Below are 15344 nucleotides of genomic sequence, written 5' to 3' on the forward strand. Positions count from 1 at the left end.
GCATTTTCGTAATAAAAATCGATATCAGTTGTGGCAACGGCGTTATGACATTACCGACATTTCATGAGTGCCAACCCTACTCCGTTCTAGTTACAAAAACTTGAGAAAATTATTTCATGGCCAACCGACTGCTGAAATAAATGTGAATGCACTATAGATGCTATGCTAGGAAATTTTGGATGGCATGGAAACATAAAAAAAATGGAGAGATGTCAGTCACGATAGTTTTCAGAAAAGTCACTTATTTTTAGTTGAGCATTGAATTTCTTTTTCAAGTTGCGATTTCGTTGATTATAGTAATAAGTTTATGTACAACATGAAATAATGAATAAAACGGATCGTAACAATACCTCTTAATCTGAGATTTGAGAGTGTCGAAAATATGTGGGAAGGCGACAAACTTACAAAAAAAAAACGTCACATTCTCGAACGCGATGGTTTTTTTTTTCAATTTTGAAGCTAATGATTCAAGAATAATATATTCTGACAATTTTAGAAAGCCGAAGGAAAAAAAAATTGGCCATAAAGGTCAAAAAAATCAGTTTTTTTGAATTATCTCCCCTCTTGTGCCTCAAATTGTTTCGTAGTCATTATAAAAGTTGTAGAGCATAACATTTTCTACAAATTTTGTCCGAAGCAATTTTTTCTACGTTTGAACGTTTTTGAGATGTATGGCGATGAATGTACAATAGACTGGGTTTCTATATTGACCTTGGCCTTTCGGATGTGTGGCGAAGCTCTTCGCCCTTATCACCCTCTAGCTCGAAAACTGTTGAGAGTATGAAAAATTGCTTCAGACAAAAGCTGTATAGAATTTTTTTATCTAAAACTTTCATGATGAATACAGAAACGATTAGAGGTACAGGAAGGGAGATATTTAAAAAAAAATGCATTCTAATCATCTCTACATTGTCAGACTAAGAAAACTCGCCCTGATTAGTGTCAGATTAATGGGTCAACACCTCTGCAACACCAAGATTAACCATCTGTATGAAAATCTGAAAAGCACGAGTATGTACAGGGTGGGAAAAATTCGTTGTCTACTGAGGGGATCTCGAGAACTGTAAGAGCTAAAAGAAAACAGATGACACATTTCCGAGCTCTTTTTCAGGGAAACAAAGAATGGTGAAAACAATAGCCTCTTACGATTCTCCGCGTTTGAGTTATTAGCAAAAAGTAAGATTTTCACGATTTCGAAAAATTCTCCTAACTTTTTTGTCTTTGAAGTAACAGATCTGAAACTTGAACCTTCTATAGGTACTTTTTAAGTAGAATCCACTGACGAGTTTAAATATTCTTTCATTTCGAAACATTAGGCGAACTTTCGTTTTTTTAAATGCAAACTCTTATTGAAATTGTTATTTTTAGCAACGAACAAAAACTCATTAGAAGTGTCAGTGTGAAATTTGAGGTGAAAAAAGTAAACCAGAGGTACGCAGTAAATTAAGAGAACGAAGATGTCCGCCGAAATTGTGAAAATTGAAAAATTGGAGTATCGAGCCATCATCTGTATTTAAAAGGGTTAAGAGGTAAGCAGATTTACGAAGATATACTTAATACCCTTGGTGGTCAATTTCATTCGTATGCGATTGTGAAAAATTGGACTGCAAGCTTCAAAAGAGGTCAATTTTCCATTGAAGATGATGACCGATCGGGAAGGCCAGTTTCTGTGTCAGTCCCCGAAAATATCGATGCAGTTCATGACATGATTTTATCAGACCGTCGAATTGGGCTAAAACGGATATCTGAAGCACTGAATATATACGAACGCATTCATCATATAGTTCACGTCAATTTGTACATGAGAAAAATTGCTGCAAAATGGATCCCAATATGTTTGAATGTTTACCAAAAGCGTGCAAGGGCAGAAGCATCGCGTTCGATCTGTGCTCGATTTGAAAACAATGTAGACTTCTTAAACCGAATTGTTACTATGGATGAGACTTGGGTTCATTTTTACGATCCAGAAACAAAGCAACAATCGATGGAATGGCAACACTCTGGTTCTCCAAGACCTAAGAAGTTTCGTGTCCAAATATCTGCTAGCAAAGTTCTTGATTCAGTTTTTTGAGATTGCCATGGAGTAATCATGATTGATTTTTTGAATAAGGGTAGAACAATAACCGGATATCACGATTCGACTTTACTGATCACTCTACGGGAAAAAATTAAAGATAAAAGACGCGGAAAGCTAACCAAAGGTGTTTTGTTTTTGTAGGACAACGCCCCTGAACACAAGACTCATGTTGCCGTGCAAAAAATTCGTGATTTAGGGTTTGAATTACTAGAACACCCCCTTGTTCACCAGATTTGGCTCCATCCGACCATCATCTCTTTCCTGAACTGACTAAAGTTTAAAAGATCGTAAATTTTCTTCCAACGAGGAGGTAATAAAAGCTGTGGAGGTCTGGTTTGTAGAGCAAAAAGAAACTTTTTTTTGAAAGGTCTAGAGACTTTGAAGGTTCGCTGTAATAAATGTATCCAATTAAGAGGAGAATATGTTGAGTAATAAAATATTTTGACATTGAAATTGTGTTTGGTTCTATAGTAGGCTAAGAATTTTTCAATATATCCTTGTATGGCGATGAATGTACATTAGACTGGATTTCTACAATGGCCTTGTCCTTTCACATGTGTGGCTAAGCTCCTCACCCTTATAACCCTCTAGCTCGAAAACGGTTAAAGTATGAAAAATTGCTTCCGACAAAAGTTTGCAACGACTTGCACGCCCATGCTTGACACCTTATTGTTGCAACGCCGCTGATTTTCGCGAACTACATCTTTACGTTGACACACATTAGCTCTGTGTCTCGCGCCTCGGTAATCTTTCATTTGTCTGCGCATTGAAAATTTCTCGAAGGTTCTTCCTTTTCCGCTTTTTCCCTCAAGGAAGAAGGTTATCTGTCGAAATATCGTATCGGAATTCATCGATTGATTATTCTGAAATTAATGAATTTTAAGTAGGCGAGGTTAACAATATTGTCTCGGTAAGTTCATAATTCCTTTAATTTAAACAGGGATCTCACTAGGAATGTTTGATTAGGTAAATTTGCTGGTTCTAGATTTATTGCTTGCCTTCATTTTGTTTTACAGCACATGTTCTTGTACTGCTTTTCATTTCCCCAGAGCAGGATTCCTTCTCAGGTTTATTTAATAATTATATTATTTTGTTCATGAAAATCTTTGTTTTCTCATGAAGAGTTGGGAAGGAGTTCTGTTAAATTTTTCTGCACATTTTCATTCTTGTTTATTTCGCATAGCTTTTTGGTCCGGAGCTCAAATTTTTGGTACGGAGCTCAAATTTTTGGACTGGAACTCCAATTTCTGTACCGGAGCTGGCTGCTTATGTGTTTGACAAGAATTTGGAATGCAACTTTGGCTTGAGGCACAGCATTTGAACGGAGCTTGAGGCTTAATAGAATTTGGACAGAAATGCAGGTGTCTGACTCTGAAAGTACGATTTTGGTTTAAAGCAGAATCATCAACCTTGGGCTGAAATTCAACTCTACGCTGCACATTATCGAATACTACAGGAAACCCACGTCCAAAGGGACAGATCTGTTGCTTGAACTCACTTAAGCTAAGTAGATCTAAGTTGTGAAATTTTGAGAGACTGTAAACTTTAAATTTCTGTCATTACGAGTGATTTTCAGATTGTACATTGTAATTATTTTAAATAATATATTGTGAAAAACCTGACTGGGAATTTTGTTGCTGGGGTAATCAAGCCCCCCTTGAGAAATTAGAAGTAGAGTTTCATGCTCGAACGCCCTTCAGGGCAATTGTCACGTTACACATTTGGCGCACACAACGTGGGGCCTCGAGAAACCCAGCGACATTTTTCATCAGTTTAAAGAAACCTATCAGTCTCTCAAGCTTGCACACCTCACATTACTTTCACTTTTTCTTTTTGCTTTGAATAATTCTGGAACCTTTGCTATTGTTGTATTTTTTTTATATCTTGCATTTGAATTCTTGGAATTATGAACCCCGACTCTTTGAAAGCTCATGAACTCGCGTATGAGGTTGCTATACGTTTAGGAAGGGATGACAAAAATACTGTTGAGCGAAATCGCAAAATTTTGAAAGGTCTCTTGGCGCAGGAAAGAGGAGATCGAAGTTTTTCTGAAATTCAGGACATTTTTACGATAAAGGAAAACTTTGAGGAACTTTCACAATCAATTTCAGACTTGTCCTTAAAAATATCTAAATTAACGTCTAAGTCTAATGTTTCTGAATTTAAAAGACTTGAAGATAGATTATGTCATTGTTCTGGGAGATTAAAGCGGATTTCTGTTGAAGAGATTACTGAGGAAGATCAAAAACGTGATATGATGTTTCAGATCATTGAATTAGAAGCAGAACTTGATGAGCGCAAGTCCTCAGTTAAACCTATTGCCTCCTCCTCATTCTCTACCGGTATTGTCTCAACACAGCCTCACTGTAGTAAAGTGCCGGTCTATAAATGGAACTTAAAGAAATTCTCTGGAAGAGAGCCTTTAATGCCTTTTCTTGAAATGTTAGATACGTTGAAAGTTTCTCGTGGCTGCTCTGATGCAGATTTATTTGATTCCGCCGCTGACTTATTTGAGTCAGATGCTTGGACTTGGTGGCATAACCACTTCGTCAGAAAATCTTTTAGTAAATGGTCAGAATTGGTGGATGCGCTTAAGGAATCTTTTTTGCATTCGAATCATGATCAGGTTATGCTTGACGAAATAAAATCGAGGAAACAACGTCCAGGAGAAAGCGCTAGCATTTTCATATCTTCACTAGAGGCACAATTCCATCGCTTGAATACAAAACCCCAAGACAAGGAAATAGTTAACATTATTCGGTCAAATTTGCAACCAGATTATCTGAAGGCTTTAGTTTTGAGAGACATTGACACAATATCTGATTTAATTTCCTTGTGTAAGAGAATAGAGGATACTTTGGGCTTAAACAAAATAAAGTCGCAAGCCGTTTCTGAACTCAACTTGATTTCCTGTTGGAATTGTAAAAAATCTGGTCACAAGTATTCCGCCTGTAGGCTAGCCAGGAGGAATAAATTTTGTTTCGGATGTGGAGCAAGCGGAATTGTAAAATCGAAGTGCTTCAAATGTTCAAAAAACGTAGCTGCTGGTCACGTTATGGCAGACAGCGTGAATCGGCGTTCAAGTACTGCCACATCGACTCGAAACACCGAACAGTAAATAGATTTGATCGCGAGGTCTTTAACAACTGGTTAGAGACGATAAAAATCTCCTTTTCTGATAAAAGGCCTCATCATTCAGATAACAATCTCAAAGATCCTCCTCATTCTGTATGCCACTTACTGGAAAGACTTAACGATGACAATAGACCTTATCTTAGAGTCAAGATATCTACGGAAAGCGTTTTGGCATTGCTAGACAGCGGCAGTAATGTGTCAATTCTTGGTTCTCCTTCCTTGTTTATGTTGAAGAAACTCAATATCCCTTTAAATTATGATGTTTCCTTGCATCTTACCACGGCTGACGGAACATTACAGAGCACTCTGGGTTACGTGACTCTGAATATCGAATTAAATGGTCTCTCGAAAGCTCTCAGGTTTTTGGTAGTTCCTTCTATCTCGCAAGAAATGATTCTCGGAATGGATTTCGTTGAAGCTTTTAATATCAAGTTGGATTTCACTAACCCTTCCTATAATTCATCAGTTCTCAACACTGCTGCAGTTCATGCAATCAAGCCTGCTGATGATTTGTCACCCATGCAGAAGGATATTTTGGACGAAGTAATCAAATTATATGGGACCATAGGACCCAAAGATAGAATTGGTAGAACACACCTTCTCACATATTCTATCAAGACTGAAGGCTCTCCAATACGTCAACGGCAGTATCCCCTTTCACCGGCTATGCAATCTGTTCTCAATGAACAGATAGATGAAATGTTGGAACTTGGTATCATTGAACCTGTGACAACAGTTTCACCTTGGCTATCTCCTCTTTGGCTGGTTGCCAAGAAAGATGGTTCATATAGGGTTTGCTTTGATGGTAGGAGGTTAAACTCGGTTACTGTTCCTGATTCATATCCTATGCCTTTAATCGATTCAATAATTGGTAAGGTTCGTAATGCCTCATTTTTGTCGTCCATAGATTTGAAGTCTGCATTTTTTCAAATTCCGCTTGATGAGGAATCCAAGTTGAAAACGACATTCGCCGTTCAGGGTCGTGGGTTATTTTGCTTCAATGTCCTTCCCTTTGGCTTAAATAACGCGTCTCAAGCTATGTGCCGTCTTATGGATATTGTAATAGGGTCATCTCTTGAGCCATATGTCTTTTATTATTTAGATGACGTCATTATAGCAACTCCCGATTTTGAGACTCATATTTGGGTTCTGAGAGAACTTTTTAAGCGCCTTCAAGAGGCAAACTTGACGGTTAACTTCGAAAAGTGTCATTTCTGTCGTCCCTCACTTAAATTTCTAGGATTTTTGGTGGATGAACAAGGTCTCAGAACAGATCCCGATAAAATTAAGTCAATCGTGGAGTATCCAATTCCTACCAATGCTACACAAATTAGAAGATTGATTGGTCTTGTTGGATATTATCGACGTTTCTTGAAAAACTTCTCGACAGTGTGTGCTCCTATTTCAGATTTGTTAAAAGGTCGCAAAAAGGGACAACCAGTACAGTGGACGGACGAGGCTGATGCTGCATTCAGAACGGTCAAGCAGATGCTGACCTCAACTCCAATTCTAGCTAGCCCAGATTTTACAAAGCCTTTCTTTTTAGCCTGTGATGCCTCTGATGTGGGTGTAGGCAGTGTTCTATTTCAGGAAAATGACGGTGTTGAACATCCCATAGCATATTTCAGCAGGACTTTAACAAAGTGTCAGCGAAATTACACAACGACTGAGAAGGAGCTTCTTTCTATTCTTCTCTCTACCGATCGATTTCGTCCCTACATTGAAGGAACTGAATTCACTGTAATAACGGATCATTCATCACTACAGTGGCTGCACTCTATGAAGAACCCTTCTCCTAGGATTGCAAGGTGGATTGTTCGTTTGTCCTGTCACCGGTTCAAAATACTTCATCGCAGTGGCTCCCTCAATACCGTGGCTGATTCCTTGTCTAGAATTCCTGAAACAGCTGTTCTGGATCTGAATAGGTTGAAACCGGATCTTTGGTACCGAACTATGTGTGATAGGGTTTCTAGGAATCCTGAGTCCTTCCCTGATTTCAAGGTTTCAGGAAATGTCTTATATAAACACATCATGAGTAGATCTAGGCTCTCGGATGCGTCTGCAGATTGGAAAATTGTGGTTCCGACAGAAAATAGGCTGGAACTTCTGAATAAGTATCATGACGACCCTTTAGCTGGACACTTTGGTGTATTTAAAACCCTCTCTAGACTCTCCCAATTATACTACTGGCCGAAAATGAGGAATTCTGTAAAATTATATATTCGTAAATGTAAGGTATGTGCTTCGTGCAAGTCGGACAATTTGCCACAAGCTGGTTTAACTGGTAATTATCGCAAAATTTTCCCTTCCAGTTAATATCTGCCGACTTGTTGGGTCCATATCCCAGATCGAAGAATGGTAATCAGTACGTCCTTGTAGTTACAGATTGGTTCACCAAGTTTGTCTTAGTGCATCCTATGGCTAGGGCCACCTCAAAGGGTGTTGTCAAGTTCATTGAGAATCAGGTTTTCCTTATGTTTGGTGTTCCGCAGATCATAGTTGTAGATAATGGAGTTCAATTCACTTCCAATGAATTTAAGAATTTGGCTAAGAAATATAATGTACAAAAAATCTGGTACAATGCAAGGTATTTTCCACAAATTAATCCCACTGAACGAGTCAATAAAACGATAACAACCGCAATTAGATCTTTCATCGATGAAAAGCATAATACTTGGGATCAGAATCTCTATCAAATTGCTCAAGCTATCAGATTGGCAAGGCATGAAGTCACGGGTTATTCTCCATCTTATTTGTGTTTTGGCAGAAACGTTCCCACTGACGGTGCTTTCTTTGGTTTGATTTCAGATAACGCTAGTAATTTGATTGAAGTGGAAAATAGGTTTTTGGACCCATCTCTACAACTCAAAAACCTTCCGGACCTTTATAAGACTGTTCAGCGTAGACTCTTTGATGCATATAAGAAGAATGCAAATCGCTATAATCTGAGGAAGCGTGACGTTCGTTATGGTGTAGGTGATAGGGTTTGGAGGAAGAATTTTGTCCTCTCGGATGCATCGAATAAGTTTTCTGCTAAGTTCGCTCCAAAGTATATTCCTTGTATTGTCGATGAAGTTATCTCCCCATTGGTCTATGCCTTGAAAGATCTAGACGGACACAAACTGGGTAACTTCCAGGTTAAACATCTTAAACCTGATCTAACTCATGATGTACCTACCGACTCTGACGAACACGAACATGACCATTAAATTCACTCTTTCCGGTGCACAGGATTATTTACTTGATTGGCAATTTCTTTATCGTACCTATTTTCGACCTTCCTCGTAGCTTTGCATGAAATTGCCGTTAATTTGTCTGGAATATATTGCGGATATGCACTTAAAAAAATCTTGTTGTATCCAACTGTATATTTTGGAGTTTGATTTTAAATTTTGCGTCACTGATGCAGATACATTTTCTGAGCACCGGATTGAAATGTTTTCCCCTATTTTTGACTTTGCAGGTTTTACACCTGCTGGCGCCCAACAAACTTTTGCCGCGAGCTTTTCGTTCACTTCAATGGAGAGGATGGGTTGGGAAGTGATTTCGAAATATTTTGTTAGATCACCTTCACATTTCACGTTTAACATCTTAAGTGAGACAGACTGCAAACTTGCTGTCTTCATTTACACCGGATTTGACTGTTCATCGTTGAGGATGACTCTTTACCGAATTTGTGTAACAATTACATACCAATTATGTCTTTTCTTTAAAATCTTACCGACTATGTCTCTTCTTTAAAATCTTACCGACTATGTCTCTTCTAAAATCTTACCGACTATGTCTCTTCTTTAAAATTTTACCGATTATGTCTTCTCTTTGAAATCTTACCGACTATGTCTTTTCTTTGAAATCTTCTTACCGACTCTGACATCTTTATCGGGCTAGTGTGCGAGGGCACGCTGAGCTACCTTTTCTTCTTTTTCTTACGGATTTTGACTCTTTCTTCCTTGTAAAACTCCCGACGAGTTATCAGTTGGTCGTGCACTAAGCCGTAGCTTTTTGCCCACGCGGACCACTGAATGTTCCGATTATAATTTGTGACCATACCGACCTTTGACACGAAAAATTTTCTATTATACCGATTGTGACTCTCGATGCGGACATCACCACTCTAAGATGTGATGGGGGTCGCAGGGGAAGCGACCTTAGTTAAAAAATATCCCCCTTGTCCAGCGCCTTCATCGAAATCTTCGATTCGGGTTTCGATGAAGTTTCTCTTTTTAGTTTGCAAAAAAAATTATTAAAAAAATTTCGGCCCATTATTTAATATCTTTAGTTGAATCGGTTTGTATTTTCATCTCATATCTAGCTGGACATGCCGGTATCTAGCCACCTTGAGTGACTAGATATCTTTCACCTTTTCCTAGTTTGTAAGTTTTAGCTTTAAGTCGCCTTCAGCGTTTTCATTGTCCTCGAAATTTCAAATAGCCTTCAGCATTTTACCTCTCGAATCGCCTTCAGCCTTCTTCATTTTCACATTATTTTCAAGTAGCCTTCACTGTGTTCAGCCTTCAGCATGTTTTATAAAAAAAAATTTTGCAAATTTTTTTTCTTTCCTGGTGAGAGGTGTGTGCAACGACTTGCACGCCCATGCTTGACACCTTATTGTTGCAACGCCGCTGATTTTCGCGAACTACATCTTTACGTTGACACACATTAGCTCTGTGTCTCGCGCCTCGGTAATCTTTCATTTGTCTGCGCATTGAAAATTTCTCGAAGGTTCTTCCTTTTCCGCTTTTTCCCTCAAGGAAGAAGGTTATCTGTCGAAATATCGTATCGGAATTCATCGATTGATTATTCTGAAATTAATGAATTTTAAGTTGGCGAGGTTAACAATATTGTCTCGGTAAGTTCATAATTCCTTTAATTTAAACAGGGATCTCACTAGGAATGTTTGATTAGGTAAATTTGCTGGTTCTAGATTTATTGCTTGCCTTCATTTTGTTTTACAGCACATGTTCTTGTACTGCTTTTCATTTCCCCAGAGCAGGATTCCTTCTCAGGTTTATTTAATAATTATATTATTTTGTTCATGAAAATCTTTGTTTTCTCATGAAGAGTTGGGAAGGAGTTCTGTTAAATTTTTCTGCACATTTTCATTCTTGTTTATTTCGCATAGCTTTTTGGTCCGGAGCTCAAATTTTTGGTACGGAGCTCAAATTTTTGGACTGGAACTCCAATTTCTGTACCGGAGCTGGCTGCTTATGTGTTTGACAAGAATTTGGAATGCAACTTTGGCTTGAGGCACAGCATTTGAACGGAGCTTGAGGCTTAATAGAATTTGGACAGAAATGCAGGTGTCTGACTCTGAAAGTACGATTTTGGTTTAAAGCAGAATCATCAACCTTGGGCTGAAATTCAACTCTACGCTGCACATTATCGAATACTACAGGAAACCCACGTCCAAAGGGACAGATCTGTTGCTTGAACTCACTTAAGCTAAGTAGATCTAAGTTGTGAAATTTTGAGAGACTGTAAACTTTAAATTTCTGTCATTACGAGTGATTTTCAGATTGTACATTGTAATTATTTTAAATAATATATTGTGAAAAACCTGACTGGGAATTTTGTTGCTGGGGTAATCAAGCCCCCCTTGAGAAATTAGAAGTAGAGTTTCATGCTCGAACGCCCTTCAGGGCAATTGTTACGTTACAAGTTGCAAATTTCATTTGAATACAATAATGATTAGAGATACAGGAAGGGAGATATTCATAAAAAAATGTCTTGTTATCACTATCAAAGTGTCAGATTAAGAAAAACTTCCCTGATTAGTTTCAGATAAATGTGTCAACACGTCTGCAACACACAGATTAACCATCTATGTATATAAAAATCTGACACGCTCGAGTATGTAAAACTAACGATTTTTTTTGCATTTTCAAAGGACCGCTGTGACCTCGTGTCACGTCCAAATTGTCAGTCTCTTGAAAAGTAGCTTTCTTTGAGCCCAATTAAAACATCCTCTGAAAATCTGACACGCTGACTCGCTTTTTTACTCTTCGGACGGCCAGCACCACCACGCAAACTGTCAGATTAACATGAATTTATTATTAGAGACACGTAAGTCATATACAGTATCTTAATCTGATTTTTTCTTCTTTCTTTGAGAACCTGCAGAAGCTTTCCCCACCGCTGGAAGTGCATACATCATATAACCTTTTTTTCTTTCTACCATCTAATCTTCAAAATCCACTAGGTCTCCTCGACGCTCCAGTAAATCCCGATTTAGCATCGTCGGCTCCCCAACTATTGATATGGAATCACTGACATCGGTACTTTCAACTGGAAAATTTTCCGAACGAACGTTTCAATCTTTCCAGTGAAATTCACGAGTCACACCGGAATTTTCCGCCCGACATTATTCAGCGTTAAGCTTTCAACACTACCGAATTATTAAAACCGAGAACAATGTCAGCCATAATCAGAAAACTTGGCGAATAACTTTTGGAATTTCTATCGAATTACCGTTTCACGTCATTCTCCAAGGAGATGACTGAGCTGAGGCGACAGAATTCCTCCTCAGATTAATACTTGGACCGTAGGACACCATTGTTCTCGCACTTTAGGGCCAATATCCGTCTTCCTTTCGGTTTGTCGAAATCACTACGTCGCAAGTAAATGACCGGCAATTACGGTGAATCTGCCCTGAATGTTTATAGGAAATATGTGTAGAGAGGTATAACATAAAGGCTCTTACATCGAAACTGAGGCGCCTACCGAATTTGCATATAAATGTATTCCGTCTGCACCAAATTGGTTATTGTTATACAACCGGCTGCTTGTCACAATTGTATTCTGAACCCTCGACAGGAGGTGACTTTGTTGAAGACGTTGAACAAAGCAACTACTTATTACCTCCCTATGCATCCATTTCGTCCTACCATGAGATGTAGAAGTGATATTGAATTGAACCAATGATTCAACTGTTAAACACTGAGAATAAAAACTATTGAAAATCTTGGCGTCATTTCATAGAGAAATTTGGTGCAAGTTTCATAAAAGATTCGTGTTTCTAAAGTGATGCCATTGATTTCAGGAGGTGGTACTTCAACAATTATTAATGGGCGACCTTCACGATATTTTTTGTTTCCCTACCAAGATTTGTATTTTGTGGATTTATTTTAACCCAATATCTTCGGGTAACAATTTAGACTAATGAAATTGAACAGTTACCTTCCAAACGATCTTTAACAACTGTTTTTTTCTGCAATTAAACTTACAGTTTTAGCAGAAGAAGTCAAGACACAAAAATTGATTATTGTACCTATGTGTCGTCTCAAATCAAGCAATCAATTTTCAAAAATGTTGAAGCATCACAAATTCCTCATGAGAAATTTTGCATGCAAAATCTATTTACTTCGGGTTTTATTATCAAACAATCTGGATATTAGTCTAAGACACAATTGACTTTATTTATGCCGTTTTCAATAAACCTATCTATCCATCGTTTCACTTACTGAAGATTGGTAACCATTGGAGCGTCGTGGAGACCTAGTGGATTTTGAAGATTGAATGGTAGAAAGAAAAAAAGGTTCTTTGATGTACCTATGTAGTTTCAGCGGTGGGAATAAGAGCATCTGCAGGTTTTCAATTTGTCAGGTTTACATACTGAAGAGTGTCAGATTAAGATACCGTATATGAGCTACGTGTCTCTGATAATGAATTCATATTGATCTAACAGTTTGCATGGTACAATCACGGAACTTCAATATGCAGACGACTGCGCATTTATCGCTAGCAGCTCAGAGGATTTACAGATAATGTTGGACACTTATACAAATATATACGAAGCTTTAGGCCTTAGACTCAATATCGACGAAACCAAAATCCTGGTAAGTCCGCCAGAAAGCCTTCAAACAGATATCAGCACGAAGAATGAAACTCTAGAACAGGTCGAGCAGTTCAAATACTTGGGAAGCTTCATAAACACTAGGGCTAACCTAGACACGGAAATAAACAACCGTATCAATTCGGCATCACGGGCATTCTGGAAGCTAAAGGACAGAGTGCTTTAAAACCACGACCTCAATCTGAAGACAAAGACAGCTGTTTATAAAGCAGTGGTCCGCCCAACGCTTCTTTACGGAAGCGACGCTTCTTTTCGAATGGACGCCATACAGGCGACATATTAAACAGCTTGAACAAACGCAACAACGTCATCTAAGACAGATAATGCACATCAGATGGTTCCACAAAGTTTCCAATGCAGCAGTCTTGCAACGCGCGAGTTGTACAGTTGAGACTCAAGTAACGAGAGCCCGACTCACATGGAACGGCTGTACATTCTGAGGATGCAAGTCACAAGACTCCCCAAAATAACTCTGTATGGCGAATTGGCAGAGGGAGCTCGGAAACCAGGAGGCCAGTATAAGCGGAGGGGTACATGTTTCTAGCAGAATTGTAAGCCAAAATCTCTCCAATTTAGATGTAGGGGTAGTCACCCCTAAATTCTTGATAGGGAATAGAGGCTGAGCTATACCTCAATTGGAAGACAATAGTATTATGTAGAGGGACATATTGTGTTCCAATTGAGATTAAACTCACCCTCTATTTCCTATTGAGAATTTAGGAGTGATAGCCCCTACACCTAGGTTTGAGGGGCTATCACTCCGATTAAAAATTGACCTGTTTCGGCATTTTCTTTGAAAACATTCTTTTCGAGACATAATTAGCCTGGCAAGTTTTCAAATTATCACCTCCTGTAACTACTTCAAGTAATCAATAAAAATGTGCAAACCATAGTATTCATGTAGAGGAACAAGTGATCTTTCAATTGAGGTAAATCTCACCCCCTATTTCCTATTAAGAATTTAGGGGTGATAGACCCTAGACCTAGGGTTGAGGAGATTTCGGCTTACAATTCTGCTCAAAATATACTCCATTCACTTTTATTTTAGCACTCGGTTGGCCATGAAAATTTGACACATTTCACTCTGTATAGTACCAAAATGTGGGGTTATGACGCTTGTCAAAACATTTTTGGGTTTTAAATCAACGCTATGTTGCCCGTTCTACGTAAAAATTCTGTTATTACGTATTTTATCACAATGTCGAATCTCTTAGGAAAATATGTGACGAACATAATTGAAGTTTATACAAACTTATTGAAGGCATACCAAATGCAATTATTTGCATGGAAAATACAAGAGATCAGTATAATATCATAATATGCACTAGCTTGAGGAGAGTTAATGTTCGTTATCTTCTTTGGCCAAAGTTTGAATACGTTACATCAGTTGTAGATTTCAAAAATATTAACCCGAAGATGAAATGCATATGATGCAGTGGTTGGGAATGGGTATCTCTCGAAGGAATTGACAGATAATTACAAGAATGTTGAATTATTCAACAAAAATCATCTTGCATCAATATAAGTGAAGAAATTAAAGGAAGTTTCAAGTCAAAATGAACTTCAGCTTTGAACGATAATTTCACATGAATAAACAATTAACAGGACAACTGGCGCGTATTTGTGGCTCTTCATCTTAATACATTGCTCGATACATTGATATATTAATAATAACCCTGTCTCTTTTTCCAATTACTTTCGGCATTTTCGTTATAAAAATTGATATTAGTTGTGGCAACGGCGTTATGAACTCAACGACATTTCATGAGTGCCAACCTTACTCGGTTCTAGTTACAAAAACTTGAGAAAATTATTTCATGGCCAACCGACTGCTAAAATAAATTTGAATGGAGTATATGTCCCCCTCCGAATAAAAATTGACTTGTTCAGGCATCTTCTCTGAAAACATCCTTGTCGCGACATAATTGGCCTGGCAAGTTTTTAAATTGTCACCCTGTACTATAAGAAACAATAAGGAATATATAAATACTCACTGCAGTTACTGCGGCAGCTCGGAGAATAGGACTCACCTGTAAAATAAACACAACAGTTAGAAATGCGCATCATTAATTACTTCCGAACTGGTGGATAACAATGCAATCCATAAATTTTTAAAGGAATTTGTAGCCTCAAATTCTGGCGCCGCTCCAGAAAAAGGTCGATAGATTGTTCCCGATGGAACAAATATCTCGCCGGCTCGATTTCCTATCTCTCTTTATTTATAGAACACTATTCAGACATAATAATCTTGCAAGGAAAATAAACGACAAAATATTGAAT

General features: G+C 38.1%; 1 protein-coding gene and 1 long non-coding RNA gene across 4 annotated transcripts in view; one reads left to right on the forward strand and one right to left on the reverse strand.

Annotated features, from left to right (window-relative positions):
- Nucleotides 1-15344, reverse strand: part of LOC123310555 (proteoglycan 4) — a 266769-nt gene that overhangs the window by 186799 nt on the left and 64626 nt on the right. The window lies entirely within an intron of this gene.
- Nucleotides 9559-10773, forward strand: LOC123310556. Its single transcript, XR_006537373.1, has 2 exons — nt 9559-10061; nt 10335-10773. It is a non-coding gene; the product is annotated as an uncharacterized LOC123310556 (long non-coding RNA).

The sequence above is a fragment of the Coccinella septempunctata genome, chromosome 3, assembly GCF_907165205.1.
Source record: "Coccinella septempunctata chromosome 3, icCocSept1.1, whole genome shotgun sequence".
Lineage (NCBI taxonomy): Eukaryota > Metazoa > Arthropoda > Insecta > Coleoptera > Coccinellidae > Coccinella > Coccinella septempunctata.